Raw genomic sequence first — 18,452 nt, forward strand, 5'->3', positions numbered from 1 at the left:
CTACGGTCGCAGGTTCGAATCCTGCCTCGGGCATGGGTGTGTGTGATGTCCTTAGGTTAGTTAGGTTTACGTAGTTCTAAGTTGTAGGGGACTGATGACCGCAGATGTTAAGTCCCATAGTGCTCAGAGCCATTTGAATTTTGAATTGGCTCTTCTCTGGAAGCATGCTGACACACAACTCTTCTAACTGATCCTTGATGGGGACAGATCTCGGAATCTTGCTGCTTACTGGTTTACCTGAAAAAGTTGCAGGCAGTTCATAGAGGCACCTCCAGTGTTTGGATTAGCATTATCCTCTTAAAAATGGCACCAGAATGCAGTCGGCCGGCCTGGGTGGCCGAGCGGTTCTAGGCGCTACAGTCTGGAACCGCGCGACCGCTACGGTCGCAGGTTCGAATCCTGCCTCGGGCATGGGTTTGTGTGATGTCCTTAGGTTAGTTAGGTTTACGTAGTTCTAAGTTGTAGGGGACTGATGACCGCAGATGTTAAGTCCCATAGTGCTCAGAGCCATTTGAATTTTGAATTGGCTCTTCTCTGGAAGCATGCTGACACACAACTCTTCTAACTGATCCTTGATGGGGACAGATCTCGGAATCTTGCTGCTTACTGGTTTACCTGAAAAAGTTGCAGGCAGTTCATAGAGGCACCTCCAGTGTTTGGATTAGCATTATCCTCTTAAAAATGGCACCAGAATGCAGTGGGCCGGCCTGGGTGGCCGAGCGGTTCTAGGCGCTACAGTCTGGAACCGCGCGACCGCTACGGTCGCAGGTTCGAATCCTGCCTCGGGCATGGGTGTGTGTGATGTCCTTAGGTTAGTTAGGTTTACGTAGTTCTAAGTTGTAGGGACTGATGACCGCAGGTGTTAAGTCCCATAGTGCTCAGAGCCATTTTGAATCAATGATGGAGATCAAAAGGCACCACGACAATCACTCTGAACAGCTGCTGGGTGAGCAGACTGACTAAAATTTCTCTCCACTCACTGATACTGCCAAACCCGACTGAGTAGGCAATACTATACTGTTCCACTGATCACCCGTTATATATCTTAAAAGGTAGCGTTATATGAATGTGAATGTATTCTTTTGTATAATTAGTAATAGTATTTAATTTGTTTGACAGTTGTAAATTTTTTGAAGTTCATCTTTGTAATATTTGCAGATCATCAGTGTTAAGTTTGCTTGACAAATGACTATTAAACCATAACCTAGGTCGCAAAAATAAATATTTACCGAAATAATTGGCAAAAACAGCACGTTTTCCCCATATAAAAATTATACAGCGACTGGTCCGGATTTATTCGCGTATTCCACACACGGAAACTAACAATCGCAGAGACGCACCCTGGAAAATGTAAATACAGGGCGAGTCAAAAGTCCTTGGACACCTTCATAAGTTGGAAGAGTGTAAGTAGGCTGTTTAGGTTTTCTTATTGGTAACGCCACGTAGCGCTCTGTATGAAAATCACTGGCTGTGCTGTGTGCAGTCTGTGGTTAGTTTGCATTGTTGTCTGCCATTGTAGTGTTGGGCAGCTGGATGTGAACAGCGCGTAGCGTTGCGCAGTTGGAGGTGAGCCGCCAGCAGTGGTGGATGTGGGGAGAGAAATGGCGGAGTTTCGATATTTGCAAGAATGGATGTTATGAACTCCTATATATATTATGACTATTAAGGTAAATACGTTGTTTGTTCTCTATTAAAATCTTTCATTTGCTAACTATGCCTGTCAGTAGTTAGTGCCTTCCGTAGTTTGAATCTTTTATTTAGCTGGCAGTAGTGGCGCTCGCTGTATTGCAGTAGTTCGAGTAACGAAGATTTTTGGTGAGGTAAGTGATTTGTGAAAGGTATAGGTTAATGTTAGTCAGGGCCATTCTTTTGTAGGGATTTTTGAAAGTCAGATTGCGTTGCGCTAAAAATATTGTGTGTCAGTTTAAGCACAGTCATGTATAATTGTTCAAAAGGGGACGTTTCAAGAGTACAGGGAAAATTGAAATGTGATGATGGGAAAATAGGTTTGATATGGGGCCGCAACTTTTGGAGTGAATGTCATTCATAGCCGCATTCTTGAAATCCGCCCTTTTAGATTCAAGTCATTTTTTTTTAAATGGGAAGGGGGGCTGTATGACACATCAGATAACACTCGCTTGAGCTCTGGAATTGAGTGGTGTAATTTGTTTTTGTCTATCTTGTACCGTTTAGAGGTTATTCATGTGGAATTTGGGAAATTACCTTCATACCGACTGCAACAACACATGTTCTACGTGTTGTCCATCCCGAGAGATGAGTCGGTATCAAGGTAACTTTGAACATTAATAACTTCTAAACTGTACAAGATAGACAACAACAAATTACACCACTCATTTCCAGAGCTCAAGCGAGTGTTATCTGATGTGTCATACACCCCCCTTCACATAAAAAAAAATGACTTGAATCAAAAATGGCGGATTTCAAGATGGCGGCCATGAATGACATTCACTCCAAAAGTTGCGACCCCACGTCGAACCTACGTTGCCACCATCATATTTCAATTTTCCCTTTAATCTTCCAACTTATGAAGGTGTCCAAAGACTTTTGACTCGCCCTGTATAAGCTTCGTGCCGAATGTGGTAAATTTCTGAGAACAGACAAACGATTTGCCTTCCAGAGGAGGCCCAGGTGGTCCAGGTGGCACGTGCTCACTGCACGGGAGGTAGTGCGCGAAGCCCGCTGACCTGTGAGCGCAGGACGCGCGGCGTCGCGTGCGTGAGCGTGTGCGTGTGTGCGTGCCGGCGTCCTGGCCGCGGGCCGGCGCTGGCCGCGTCGCGTCGCGTCGATACCAGCCACAGCCGCCGCGGCAAATGTCAGCCGTGACGTGACGCGACGAGCGGCCACCACCACTGACGCGGCGCGACGCGACGCAAAAACGCGACGGCTGCTGCCTCGGGCGACGCGGCCACATAACCTCTGTCACCTCTGTGCCTTATCGTATGCCCCAATCCACAGGGTTTAGCGATCGACGCAAGGTAAGGTGTACATCTGCAGCTGTACTCTGCAAACCAATGTCAAGTGCACGCCAGAGGGCACTTCACAATATATACTGCTTAATAGGCTTCTTCCTGTTCCATTGGCACACAGAGCGCGCGAAGAATGATTGCTTAAATGCCTCTGTGCCTATTGTAATTACTCTGTTCCCGTCTTCGCGGCCGCTACGCGAGTGATACGACCTGAAATATTTTATAATTATAAATCCTGAGAATTATAACTCTAAAAAGATACTCTGATAACGGAAGGAGGGCCGGCCGGTGTGGCCGAGCGGTTCTAGGCGCTGCAGTCTGGAACCGTGGGACCGCTACGTTCGCAGGTTCTAAGTTCTAGGGGACTGATGACCTTAGAAGTTAAGTCCCATAGTGCTCAGAGCCATTTTGAACGGAAGGAGGCTGAAGCATACATGCTAACACACAAAAAAATACATCGCACCACGAAATTATCTGAATGGGTCAGAAATCGGTACGTGCGATGTACATGTCCAGACAAACAAACGGCTACAACTGCAGGAAAATTGGATGATTTATTGAAGAGAAAGAGCTTCACAAATTGAGGAAGTAAATGACATGTTGGTCCACCCCTGCTCCTTACGCAAGAAGTTATTCGCCTTGGCATTGTTGACAGAGTTGTTGGATCTCCTCCTGAGGATTATCGCGCCAAATTAAGTCCAACTGCCGGGTTAATGGTTCAAATGGCTCTGAGCACTATGTGACTTAACTTCTGAGGTCGTCAGTCCCCGAGACTTGAACTACCTAAACATAACTAACCTAAGGACATCACAAACATCCATGCCCGAGGCGGGATTCGAAGCTGCGACCGTAGCGGTCTCGCGGTTCCAGACTGTAGCGCCTAGAACCGCTGGGTCACAAGGTCGGCCAACTGCCGGGTTAGATTGTCAAAAGCCCGACCTCGTTGGAGTGCCCTGCCCGTAATGCTCCAAACGTTCTCCACAAACGTTCTCCACTGGGGAAATGCGGCGACCTTGCTGACCAAGGTAGAGTCTCGCAAGCATGAAGACAAGCCGTAGAAACTCTCCTGCTAAAATGTAAGCCCAGGATGGCTTGCCATTGTTGTTGTTGTGGTCTTCAGTCCTGAGACTGGTTTGATGCAGCTCTCCATGCTACCCTATCCTGTGCAAGCTTCTTCATCTCCCAGTACCTACTGCAACCTACATCCTTCTGAATCTGCTTAGTGTATTCATCTCTTGGTCTCCATCTACGATTTTTACCCTCCACGCTGCCCTCCAATGCTACATTTGTGATCCCTTGATGTCTCAAAACATGTCCTACCAACCGATCCCTTCTTCTAGTCAAGTTGTGCCACAAACTTCTCTTCTCCCCAATCCTATTCAATACCTCCTCATTAGTTACGTGATCGACCCATCTAATCTTCAGCATTCTTCTGTAGCACCACATTTCGAAAGCTTCTATTCTCTTCTTGTCCAAACTGGTTATCGTCCATGTTTCACTTCCATACATGGCTACACTCCATACAAATACTTTCAGAAACGACCTAAAATGGCTCTGAGCACTATGGGACTCAACTGCTGAGGTCATTAGTCCCCTAGAACTTAGAACTAGTTAAACCTAACTAACCTAAGGACATCACAAACATCCATGCCCGAGGCAGGATTCGAACCTGCGACCGTAGCGGTCTTGCGGTTCCAGACTGCAGCGCCTTTAACCGCACGGCCACTTCGGCCGGCCTCAGAAACGACCTCCTGACCCTTAAATCTATACTCGATGTTAACAAATTTCTCTTCTTCAGAAACGATTTCCTTGCCATTGCCAGTCTACATTTTATATCCTCTCTACTTCGACCATCATCAGTTATTTTGCTCCCCAAATAGCAAAACTCCTTTACTACTTTAAGTGTCTCATTTCCTAATCTAATCCCCTCAGCATCACCCGACTTCATTAGACTACATTCCATTATCCTTATTTTGCTTTTGTTGATGTTCATCTTATATCCTCCTTTCAAGACACTGTCCATTCTGTTCAACTGCTCTTCCAAGTCCTTTGCTGTCTCTGACAGAATTACAATGTCATCGGCGAACCTCAAAGTTTTAGGAAAAGGAATTTTGAAGGGAACAAAACGGGGCGCATACAGTCGTGGACGTACCGCTGTGTTGTAAGGATGTCGTGGATGACAACCAAAGGGGTCCTGCTACGGAAAGAAATGCCACTCCGGGGAATCACTCCCGGTTGTCGGGCCGTATGGCGAGCGACAGTCTGGCTGGTTATCCCACAGCTGTCGGGGACGTCTCCACACACGTCTTCCCTGGTTCAAAAATGTTCAAATGTGTGTGAAATCTTACGGGACTTAACTGCTAACGTCATCAGTCCCTAAGCTTACACACTACTTAACCTAAACTATCCTAAGGACAAACACACACACCCATGCCCGAGGGAGGACTCGAACCTCCGCCGGGACCAGCCGCACAGTCCTGGACTGCAGCGCCTTAGACCGCTCGGCTAAGCCTCAGCATCAGTTTGTTTCGATCTTGCTGAGCAAATCGCTTTTTTACAACAGCTTGGAATGTCCGTTTCTGTAGGAAAGAAAACAGAAAGGAAGCAAGAAGTAGAAAGATTAAGCTGTACGCTCCCACCTGACATCATCAGGGACGGAATACAATACCGGAATGGCCAAGGATTGGGAAAAAAATAGTCCACCGGTCTTCTTTAACTAACCATTCTGTTGTTTGAATCAAATAATTTAAAGAGATTTTGCAAAACTTGAAGTCTGGAGAGGTATAGTAAATGTCGCTCGTCTAGAATGCGAGACGCTTCTCTTAACCGCTGCGCCACCTCGATCGGTAAGCCGCTTCTGTAATACATTTGGCATCTGAGGTGATGAAATTCACGACAACGTAATTCAACTGGTACTTTTCATAGATACAATAACTGTAGTACAGATGTGATACACAGCAAAGTTTACATCAGTACGACGAGCTACGAGAAACATTTATCAGGCCGTCGAAGTGTGATGGCACGGCGTTATTTTACTCCGTCATATCAAACAATTTGTACAGATGTATTTCAAACACTACGAAACAACAATAGCAGCACTCAGAAAGAACAACTGAATTATTGTTCAAATGTTCAAATGTGTGTGAATTCATATGGGACCAAACTGCTGATGTCATCGGTCCCTAGCCGGCCGCGGTGGTCTCGCGGTTCTAGGCGCGCAGTCCGGAACCGTGGGACTGCTACGGTCGCAGGTTCGAATCCTGCCTCGGGCATGGATGTGTGTGATGTCCTTAGGTTAGTTAGGTTTAAGTAGTTCTAAGTTCTAGGGGACTGATAACCACAGCAGTTGAGTCCCATAGTGCTCAGAGCCATTTGAACCATCGGTCCCTACACAGACACACTAGCCGGCCGCTGGTGGCCGAGCGGTTCTGGCGCTACAGTCTGGAACCGCGCGACCGCTACGGTCGCAGGTTCGAATCCTGCCTCGGGCATGGATGTGTGTGCTGTCCTTAGGTTAGTTAGGTTTAAGTAGTTCTAAGTTCTAGGGGACTTATGACCTCAGCAGTTGAGGCCCATAGTGCTCAGAGCCATTTGAACCAGCCACAGACACACTACTTAAACTAACTTATGCTACGAACAACACACACACACACACACACACACACACACACACACACACACACACACATGCCCGAGAGAGGACTCGAACCTCCGGCGGGAGGGGCCGCGCAATCCGTGACATGGCGCCTCTAACCACGCGGCCACTCCGCGCGTTACTGAATTATTAACGTACCTATAAACAGAGGAGTACTAAGTCAGCTTTGGCACCTGACACGTAACGCAAATTATACGGAAGTAGTATGATTGTGCCTATACGAACTGGCCCAGAGAATCTAGTTTTTTGAGAACACCAGCTTAACACCGAGCTGGCGAACGTCTCTGGATAAATTTAAACGACAGCAGTATTTAAGCGATGTTCGGCAGTTTCATGCGCGGCTCGACGCGAGGCAATGAATTACAGGTCAGCTGAAACGTAAAGTGATTCGGAGGGTTGGCGGTGTTACCGACGCTGCTACGGCTTTATGGATCCCGCCGACATCAAAGTACTACGGGCAGCAATTTATTCACTTTGATCAAAGGAGCGCTAACAATTATTGGACACGGCCTTTATTAAGTGCCCTCCGCTGGCTGCCCCCAAAAACTACGACAATATAAAGACACGCGTCACACGACCTGAGGAAACTTCTGACGCTTGAACACGTTGCACGTACAGTAAAGTGTAACAGTCAATTTAATGAGCCCACGTGGAGCTGGCGAGACGAAAACAACCGGCGAGGTACACAACAACAACAGTAACAATGATCATGTTAATGTTCATTCACACTGACCTCGCATCCTGTAAAAATGGGCAGACCGAAAGTAATTCTTGTGCGTATCACTATGAGGAAGAGCCCTTGGAAATTACCTTACGTGATTCTTAGTTTTTCCGTTATTCATACGCGTGACTTTGCGAAAGAAATTGACAACCACGTTGTTAGTAATTGGTAATCACTTAACACGTGTCCTACGAATTCTTTCGATCTTCAATTCATCTCACTAAAAAGTGAAAATGTACAAGGAAAAGCCGGCCGTGGTGGCCAAACGGTTAAAGGCGCTACGGTCTGGAACCGCGCGACTGCTAGGGTCGCAGGTTCGAATCCTGCCTCGGGCATGGATGTTTGTGATGTCCTTAGGTTAGTTAGGTTTAAGTAGTTCTAAGTTCTAGGGGACTGATGACGATAGATGTTAAGTCCCATAGTGCTCAGAGCCATTTGAACCATTTTTTGTCCAAGGAAAACTTTCTTTTTCAGCACACTGTTTCTACTTCTTAGCTGGGAATTAGTTGCCTTTACCGACAAGTTAAAAAATAAAAAAAACAGACCTGCAAATTTCTGGGCGATGCGACCATTAACCGCTCATAAAACAACACTGACATTCCAGTGTAACAATTTTCTCCATTTGCGAAAGTAAGCAAGTCGTAAACCAGCGGTAGCTACATCCTTCTCAATGAGCCCTTACAATGTTTCGCACATTTGACCTATATCACCAAGCATTTTGTTTCATTTCGTTTTTACCGCCTCTTTCACTAATTCTTCTTTTTGTAATTATTTCTGCACCTGCATTACAAAAAATATCAAAACTATGCTGAACTTTCATTTATTGCCATCTGTTATGTCCTAACTATGTAGGCTTCTCATGAAAAATGAAAGACTGCAGATGTCATATGTGCGTCCATAATTTGGCCTGTGCAAATAATCAGACAAATGCATTAATAAATAATTAACACAGTCGTCTTAAGAGTACGAATCGCTTTAGACGCGAGATCTGTAATACGTTTAGTGAAACATGAGCACTTATCCCTGTAAAAGCTTCTTTACGACTCAGTAAGATAATCGCCAAGTACCCAGTAATAATTTTTAGTCCGCAGCTCGTGGTCGTGCGGTAGCGTTCTCGCTTCCCACGCCCGGGTTCCCGGGTTCGATTCCCGGCGGGGTCAGGGATTTACTCTGCCTCGTGATGACTGGGTGTTGTGTGCTGTCCTTAGGTTAGTTAGGTTTAGGTAGTTCTAGGGGACTGATGACCATAGATGTTAAGTCCCATAGTGCTCAGAGCCATTAATAATTTTTATTGCTTACTAATTTTTGATATAACTCTGTGGACCTCAAATGTGAAAATGGTTTGCGACATTAAAATGAATCTGCAGTTTACATTATTACGACTTGTCACTTTTATTACTAGGCCTCGTTAACATCTGAAGACAATGTAAAATGCCCCGTCAATCCCTCTTACCGCATCACAGTTAGTTACTTAACGTGGTGAAATTTTCAAAATTCAGTCGCACCAACAATTACTATTAACTAAATATCACATGGCTAGACAGTGAACGAAACTACAGTACAACAGCCCTGTGGTTTACATCCGTGTTAAATTACTTATGAAATGAAAATTTCCAATAGCGTGATGCATAGCACCATGTGTGTCGGTCTGGCGACTGTGAGCCCACTTCTCCTTGTGTCTGTGGTTGATGTTCATATCTGAGCAAGAAGCATGTGACCGCGAATTTCGAATTTGACATGTGGTTAGAGAGTGCCAGACATTTAATACTGAAGAATTATGACCATATCGGTTGGACTCTTGACGACTGGAAAACCGTGACCTGGTCAGATGAGTCCCGATTTCAGTTGGTAAGAGATGAGGTAGGGTTCAAGTGTGGCGCAGACCCCCGAAGCCATGGACTCAAGTTGCCAACAAGGCACTATGTAAGCTGGTGCTGGTTCCATAATGGTGTGGGCTGCGTTTGCAAGGAATGGACTGGGTTCTCGGCTATGTTCGGCTACTTGGAGACCAACTGTACGCGTTCATGGACTTCATGCCGCCAAACAAAGATGGAATTTTTGTAGATGACTATGTGCCACGTTACTGAGCCACAGATATTCGCTGCTGGTCTGAGGAACATTCTGGACAGATCGAGCAAATGATGTGCCCACCCAGATCGCCCGACATGAATCCCATCTAACCTTTTTTGGGACATACTCGAGTAGACAGTTCGTGCTCGAAATCCTGCACCTGCAACACTTTCACAATTATGAACGGCTTCACATGCAAAACGGCACAATATTTCTGCGGGGGGGGGGGGGGGGCTTACAACGACTTGTTGAGTCGAGTTGCTGCACTATGTAGGGCAAAAGAAGGTCTAGCACGATTATCAGGAGGCAGTGTTGTACATTATATTTATTTGCATTTAGGGTTGGCTGCCAATGCTTCAGACAGTCGTAGATCCCCTGCAGGTCTTCCTACATTTCGTTAGTCACCCGGCGTTGCAACCTGTCTATAGACAACAACGCTGTCTGCAACAGCGCCAAAAAGCTTCTGACGTAATACGCTAGATCTTGTGAACATACTGAACACGGCAGCGGCCCTACTATACTCCCTTGGGTACTTTCCGATGCAACTTTCACACATGTCTATTTCTTCCCTTTAAGAATGACGAGTTCTATCTACAAGGAAGTTCTGAATCTAATCGCTAAGCTGGCCCGATAATTGGTAAGCTGTTACTCCGCTCACCACACACATCTAGACAAGTAGTGCCTCACTCTTCAACTGCGGCTGTGACAGTCCGCCACAAACCGGCACATCACGACGCGGCGACTGGCTACCAGCACCGCGTCCACATCTAAGGAAGTAAGCGATCTTGGCGACAGATTTCCAAACTGGGTCAATGTTCCGTCGTGCTGAGCCACGCGTTGCTTCCCATGTCAAACCAATTTATCTTCATTAGATAATAATTAGCCGCGCGCCGGCGGCGGCTCCATCCGTTTCTATTTATTATCGCAAATTAATAGCGCTATCGGAAAACGATGAAATAATTTGGAAACCGAGGGCAGAGGGCGGAGGCCGGGATTCGGCTTTGATTAAATGGCGCCTAATAACAGGGTCACACACTGGCGCCACAGCCCGCAGTGGCCTAGGTCCGACAGGCGGGAACACGCGACATTGCTAGAAGCTAGGCAGCTGCCAACGGCAGCAAAAACTCAGTAACTGCCCTGCTTCGGCTTTCTAGCCGACTCCTGTTCCCTTATCTTTAACAGCTCCTCCGTATAAGATCATAATTTTCCAGTTATATATATTCTATACTACATCACTTATACTTAAAACGGACTTTATGAAAAACACTGCTGCAGTAGGCTTGTAAATGGAAATCTACCACAAGGATGGTACAAAAGTTCATTTACATGAAACAACTGAAGCCCTCGCCAGATTGCTTTTTCAAACTTTCACGCTGTGCCGTCGCATCACTTAATTGGTGCTGCGGTCTATGCTCCTGGACGCATTCGTCAAATGTGACACTTATCATCGATTTAAGAAGCATTATTCGAAGTTGTAAGGTATGTGAGACTTATCATCGGTTTAACAAGCATATTTGAAGTTTTAGGGCACCACACGCTACGAACAAAATTGACAAAGCATGACTCAGCTTTAGATTATTCTTTCTATCCATGTGAAGATAGGCGACATTTCTTGAATGTTGATCATAATGTGCAATGTCCTAAATTAATGGTGCTTATTAGACCGATGATTAGCGCATTGTGTAATACATACACAGTACATGCGCAACACAGTATAATTCGGAAAGGCACAGTAAAAATAATCGACGAATGTATCGCTGAGGAACATATACCACAACGCCAAACAATTAACGACCACAAAGTGAAGCCTCAGCATCAAATCTTGTAACAGCCATTTAAAAAAAATCCGAAACAGGTAACAGTTAAATGTAAATAAACTTTTCAAACCATACTTGTGGACGGTTGCTGAATTCAAGTTGTAGTCCTTATAATGACTTACATCTATTTGTAGCAGAATGAACTAGCCCAAAGGTTATTATCCATCAGGAGAAATTTAATCCTCTCCGTGGAAATGACCCTCTCCGTGGAAATGAACATTGGTTCAAAAAACAAAGGCCGGCCGTTGAGACCCAGCGGTTGTAGGCGCTTCAGTCTGGAACCGCGCTGCTGCTACCGTCGCAAGTTCGAATCTTGCCTCGGGCATGGTTCTGTGTGATGTCCTTAGGTTAGTTAGATTTAAGTAGTTCTAAATCTAGGAGACTGGTGACCTCCTCGGAGACTGGTGACCTCCTCAGATCTTAAGTCCCATTGTGCTTAGGGTCATTTGAACCATTTTCAGAAAACAAAGATCATTCGGAACTTGCGCTGGTTACACATATATCCTAACTGCTATGGGCGAACGAAACCATGATAACTCGGTATTTTATAACTTCAGAAAATTTTTGGTTTTAGTACTTAGACGCTTTCTAAAGAAAATATGTTCCAGTGGCGTAACTGACAAGATTTGCGGCTGGATCAAAAACCTCCCAACATTATCCACGATAGAGAGTTGTCTGCAGACACTGAAGTGATATTTGGTGTGCATCAGGAGAGTGTAACGGGACCGTGTCGTTACTGTTATAAATGAATGGCTTATCATCTCACGTTTTTCGCGGACGACGCAGTTACCTATGAAGAGTTCCTACTCAGTAGAAACTGCAGTTAGTCTGATCTTAATGAAATATTAAACTAGCTACTTGTTGTTAATGTGGAGAAATGTAAAGCTGCACACTTCACATACCGTTAAAGCGTAGTAAATTCTTCTGTTGGATAAGTAAGTCGACGTACATGGCACGAAGTAATGTGCTGCCTCATCGTTCTTGAAAAACGTTCTCGTAAGATTAACGTTAAACTTTCTCGCAATGCACAACGCCTCTAATCGGAACGTCTGCTGCTGTAGTTTGATCAGTGATTCCATTACTATCTCGTGCTTACTGAATAGACGGTGACGAAATGAGGCCCTCCCTTTTTTAAAATTTTCTCTTTGCTTTCTATTAAAAATAAGAATTGGCAGTAGCGAAGGCTATCACTGATACACGGACATAGGATTCCGGGAAAGAAAGAATGCAATTGGTCATTTTCAACAAGTTGATACGTTCACTGTATTTGTATTTTTCGGTTCGTTAGGGTAAAGATCGATTCTGAAATGCATTTTGCACGACTATCTTTGCTGCCGCGCAACTTAGACGTAACACATTTCTAAACTTTCCTCCCCCGTCATTTGCTGTTTGCCGAAGATCTCGCGGCAGTTAGGTCAGAACGCTCAGATCAACCGGCATGTTGACAGAACACACGAAAGCTTCACTACAGATGGTCTTATCGGGGGTGGAATGCATTTGCTCTTATCCACAGTGAGAAACAATTCCCACAGCCAGTTATTCGGATGAACGGTTTCTCCGAGAAGCTAATGCACTGTGCACTATGTAGGAAACAGTGTAGTGGAACATCGACACGTGTCATACTGAAAACGGCCTATCGTATGCCATCGAAACACAACACATACGAAATGAATCTTGCAGTCTTCTACGGAGTCTGGGCAGTTGTGAAAGTTGCTGACAGATATTAAAAAGTGTACGCCGGCTAGGGGTACAAAGCTGGACCTCGCCTTCTGCAGGCAACGCTCAGAAGCCAGCGAAAGGCAAGCAATGCCCGCATCTCGTGGTCGTGCGGTAGCGTTCTCGCTTCCCACGCCCGGGTTCCCGGGTTCGATTCCCGGCGGGGTCAGGGATTTTCTCTGCCTCGTGATGGCTGGGTGTTGTGTGCTGTCCTTAGCTTAGTTAGGTTTAAGTAGTTCTAAGTTCTAGGGGACTTATGACCACAGCAGTTGAGTCCCATAGTGCTCAGAGCCGTTTGAACCATTTTTTTGGCAAGCAAACGTCCGCGTTCGATTCCAGGCACGGCATACACACACAGATTTGTCCGCAAGTTTTGCAACGGCGCATACTCCACTGAAGAGTGATAGACTCAATCTGGAAACGATACCTAGGGTTCGTCTACGCCTATTCTCTGGGTACGCCTAGTCCCTAAAATTCGAGTCCAGCGAGGTACTCAGGAGAACTTCTGTGAAATTTGGAAACTCGCGGACTGGTGCTAAAAGGTCTCAAACCGTTAGGACGAGTCGTGAGTCGTGCCTGGATACGTCAACTGGAAAGAGCATTGCACGCGAAAGGTAAGGTTTCCAGGTTCCAGTCCCCGTCTGGAACACAGTGTTAATCCGTCAGTAAATTTCATAGTACGAGCGTTGACTGAAAAGTAATGCCTCCACCTTCGTAACTCTTCAACAGTTGGCAGCATTGGTTTGGGGCAGGTACTGGCTTGTTCGGTAGCCTCTTCTCTGCAGTTCCAGTTGGCGGGAAGCCTTAGAAATTGAATGGTTGTGTTGTTACAGCGTATATAACCCTGCTCAGACGGTCGGTCAATGCAATTTAAGCAACGTGCAGTCATTGAATTCTTGACAGCAGAAGGTGTCACCCCAAAGGAGATTCATCAGAGAATGAAAGCAGTTTATGGTGATTGTGTTGATGTGAGTACTGTGCGTCGTTGGCGAGTAAGTTTAGAGATGTTGGGGCGGGACCACCTGACCTGCGTGACAAACAAGGAGTTGGACGTCCTGTGGCGGCAACCACCGAGTTTCACAAGTAAAATGTTGATAGATTGATTCAGGACGATCGTCGTATCACTTAGAGAGAAACTGCAAGCACAATCAGCATTTCACAAGAACGTGTGGGTCACATTATTGCTTTGCTTGGCTGTCGGAAGACCTGTGCACGATGGGTACCCCGGATGCTGACTCCTGAATGAAAGCGCACAGACTCGAAATTTGTCAGGAACTCCTCTCGCGTTACGAGAATGAAGGTGACGCCTTTCTCCATTCAATTGTGACAGCAGACGAAACGTGGGTACACCATCACGACCCGGAGACGAAACGTCAGTCTATGGAATATCGACACAAAGACTCGCCCCAGAAAAAGAAATTCAAGACGCAGCCCTCAGCTGGAAAAATCATGGCCACTGTGTTCTGGGACGCAGATGGTGTTATCCACGTTGATTTCTTTGATCGTGGAAAAACAATAAATTCAGAACGTTACATCAAAACGCTGCGAACTCTGAAACGACGGCTAACAAGGGTCCGAAAGGAAAAGGGAAATGTTTTCCTGCAGCATGATAATGCCAAACCACACACTTCACGTGCCACCACAGCAGAACTTCAGAGACTTAATCTCACCATCGTACGGCACCCTCCATACAGTCCAGATTTAGCACCGTCTGACTTCCATTTGTTCCCGACAATGAAGACGATCTGCGGGGACATCTTTATGCTTCTGATGAAGACGTTGATAGAACTGTGACACTGTGGTTGCGGAAACAGTGTGTCGACTTCTTCCGTGACGGGGGGTTGGGTTGGGTTGTTTGGGGAAGGAGACCAGACAGCGAGGTCATCGGTCTCATCGGATTAGGGAAGGAAGTCGGCCGTGCCCTTTCAAAGGAACCATCCCGGCATTTGCCTGGAGCGATTTAGGGAAATCACGGAAAACCTAAATCAGGATGGCCGGACGCGGGATTGAACCGTCGTCCTCCCGAATGCGAGTCCAGTGTCTAACCACTGCGCCACCTCGCTCGGTACACCATTACGACCCGGAGACGAAACGTCAGTCTATGGAATATCGACACAAAGACTCGCCCCAGAAAAAGAAATTCAAGACGCAGCCCTCAGCTGGAAAAATCATGGCCACTGTGTTCTGGGACGCAGATGGTGTTATCCACGTTGATTTCTTTGATCGTGGAAAAACAATAAATTCAGAACGTTACATCAAAACGCTGCGAACTCTGAAACGACGGCTAACAAGGGTCCGAAAGGAAAAGGGAAATGTTTTCCTGCAGCATGATAATGCCAAACCACACACTTCACGTGCCACCACAGCAGAACTTCAGAGACTTAATCTCACCATCGTACGGCACCCTCCATACAGTCCAGATTTAGCGCCGTCTGACTTCCATTTGTTCCCGACAATGAAGACGATCTGCGGGGACATCTTTATGCTTCTGATGAAGACGTTGATAGAACTGTGACACTGTGGTTGCGGAAACAGTGTGTCGACTTCTCCCGTGACGGGGGGTTGGGTTGGGTTCAGACAGCGAGGTCATCGGTCTCATCGGATTAGGGAAGGAAGTCGGCCGTGCCCTTTCAAAGGAACCATCCCGGCATTTGCCTGGAGCGACTTAGGGAAATCACGAAAACCTAAATCAGGATGGCCGGACGCGGGATTGAACCGCCGTCCTCGCGAATGCGAGTCCAGTGTGTAACCACTGCGCCACCTCGCTCGGTCTTCCGTGACGGCTTCAGAAAATTTGTTCATCATTTGCAGAAATGTACCCAATTGGCTGGAGATTATGTGGAAAAGTGAATTTTGGTAATTAAAGATCACAGTCTAAGGATTATTTCTGCGTTTGATTTATTAAAATATTCCCATTCAAATCCAATTAACGAAGATGGAGGCATTACTTTTCATTCAACCCTCGTACATACAGTTGCTGACACATTAGCCACGTACAAGAGTAAATTGTTATCACACGATAATCAAATCATTATTGATGTCGAACTTTCTAAATTTTTAGGACTGGATATACGAATAGTAATGAAAGGATACCAACAAAATTTGAAGGATTTTAGGGGGTGCCTTTAGAAACCAATTGAGGATAGGGATCCATGTGACCGGAGACTTTATCCATCGCCGCTACTTTGCCCCGTGATTAGCGTGTCTGTCTTGCATGCGGAGGACGCGGGTTCTGTTCCCGATACTGTCAAAGAATTTTCCTTGGTAGGAGGACTGGAACAGGGTGGACCCGGCCTCGTGAAGCCAACTGAGCAGCTACTGGGTGAGAAGTAGTGGCTCCAAGGTCTAGCAAGCCCACAACGGCCAGGTGAGTGGCGCGCTGAATCCACGCTCCTCCTTACCGCAGCCAAATTCGCAACTGGCCGATGATGAGACGACGGTTGCTCGGTCCCGATTAGCCGGTCTGGGTCAGAACGCGGAACTTTGCCTTGCTTTTTACTACAGAACGTTGAAGTTACAGGAAACTACGCCTGCCGCTAGGCCGCACCTTTCGCAGCAAACCTATGTAGTAATATGGTGCAAGTGGAACTTTTCCCATTGGGCCTGAGAGCATTCAGGACACGAGATCGCGTCGAGCACGTCCACACCTGTCACTACACTGCAGAGTTGAGCGTACAAATAGATTTGCTGCCGAAAGGACGTTACAACTGCAGGCGCCAATACAAGACCTTTCCGCTGCTCTCCCTCGAGGTTTGACGGTTCTGCTTTGTTACACCCCGTACACTGAGCTCCTTCGCCCGAATATCTTTCTGAGAACTTTATGCAGAAACTTTGAGCTGCTATCTCCACTATCGGAATAATTTCCATTGCCACTGTTTGCGATGTGAAGCGATAGTATTTAATGTCCTTTCATATTATATTTTTGGGTACGCACGCATTCACAAAGGAAATTCTTAGTTCTGGAAAGCTCTTATTGCCGTGCCAGTTGTGAAAGTCATGTAGGGACTGTCGACATGCCTAGGAATTTCTACACTACACCCCATTTCATTATGGAACTTGTTAACAATATGGTCGCGTTTAAACACGATTGGCAGCATTAGTTCAGGGAACGGTAATGGGACTCCGTCAGTGAATCGCTACTTGGACAGTTAATTAATTTAGCTATTTTGCAACCTCCCGGCGCCCTCATAATAGCTGCTTAGAGGGATTAATCGACCTGTGATACAGTACCGTTAATGCAAGACAACACCAAAACTCTTAAAACCTTATTAGTGTGCCGACGTAACTTTTCAATGTGTTTGCTACATTAATAGTGTGTGCCACACTCCTTCACTTCTTAAAAAGTAATATTACTAAACAGAAAAATAATTATATAAAAATCTAGTGGCCCTTATAATTTTTATTTAGGATCGTTTCACGAACTGTAAGAATTTCAATTCTTTTCAGTCAGCTTTTAGCAACGGCTCACATTTTGAAATCTGTTTAACACAGCAGAGCGAGCAGTGAATTCTGGCATTTGTCCTATGTTTCATGCTGCAGATCACGCACACTTTCACGAGCTGAATTAAGTTTGTTAATTATTATCGAGGCAGGTATCAGTATTTTATCTAATAACACACCCCAAGTAGATGAAAAGTTTATACCTCTGTTTTTTATATATCTCGTACGGACTTTCACTGTGTATTCCTTTAAAATAAATTGGACAGTCCTCTTTGTATAAGTCGTCACCTCGTTATGAGCAAAAATCGTGACTCGAGGAAAGCAATATGCGCCGTTATTTGCTCTCCATCAAACAGATATCTATCTGCATACGACCCAACATTTCAAACCCCTTTATTAATTAACTGAATTTCAGAAGTTACACCTGCTTCCAGCTAAAAGATCGAGCTTAATGCTAAGGATGGATAGGCAGTATGAGAATGAAATATTCCATAAGAACACATGGCAGCTTTTCACCTACCTTTAGGGAAAAAAAGCGATTATAAAATATTTTATTCTAAGTTGAATAAGCTACGGTCGGCTGATGTATTCTGTGCTTCACGTTTAAACTTTGACTAATGTACATGTTACGTATGGACTGCAAGCTTGTGAATGATTGTTGTACGAACTCATTAAGGCAGCACTTACAGTTTTACATATTCTACAATACAACGGTGTCTACTACTTATGAAATTCTATGTATTCATTAATATATTGTATACCATGTCGATTTGATAATCGTCTCTATAAGCTTATGGTGACCCGACATGAAATTACTTGAAAAATTTATGGATTACATCTTTAAACGCTGAGATTGTACTGTTCTTTATGGACAGAGCTTGTGCCTTTGAAACGGGCAATTGCAGTCGCACGAAAGACTACCGCACAGTGTAACGAAGAGCAGCTAAATGGTACTGCTACTGTGCCCACGCAGGAAACAAACAAATCGGTTGTATCTCGATCACGACCCGTTACAACAAACGTGCCAAAGTCATTACAAAATCGAG

At 45.5% G+C, this 18,452-nt stretch overlaps 1 protein-coding gene across 6 annotated transcripts in view; it reads right to left on the bottom strand.

Annotated features, from left to right (window-relative positions):
- Positions 1-18,452, bottom strand: part of LOC126194689 (LIM domain-binding protein 2) — a 900,697-nt gene that overhangs the window by 549,962 nt on the left and 332,283 nt on the right. The gene's annotated exons all lie outside the window — the stretch shown is intronic.

The sequence above is a fragment of the Schistocerca nitens genome, chromosome 7 (genome assembly GCF_023898315.1).
Source record: "Schistocerca nitens isolate TAMUIC-IGC-003100 chromosome 7, iqSchNite1.1, whole genome shotgun sequence".
In the NCBI taxonomy this organism is placed as follows: Eukaryota; Metazoa; Arthropoda; class Insecta; order Orthoptera; family Acrididae; genus Schistocerca; species Schistocerca nitens.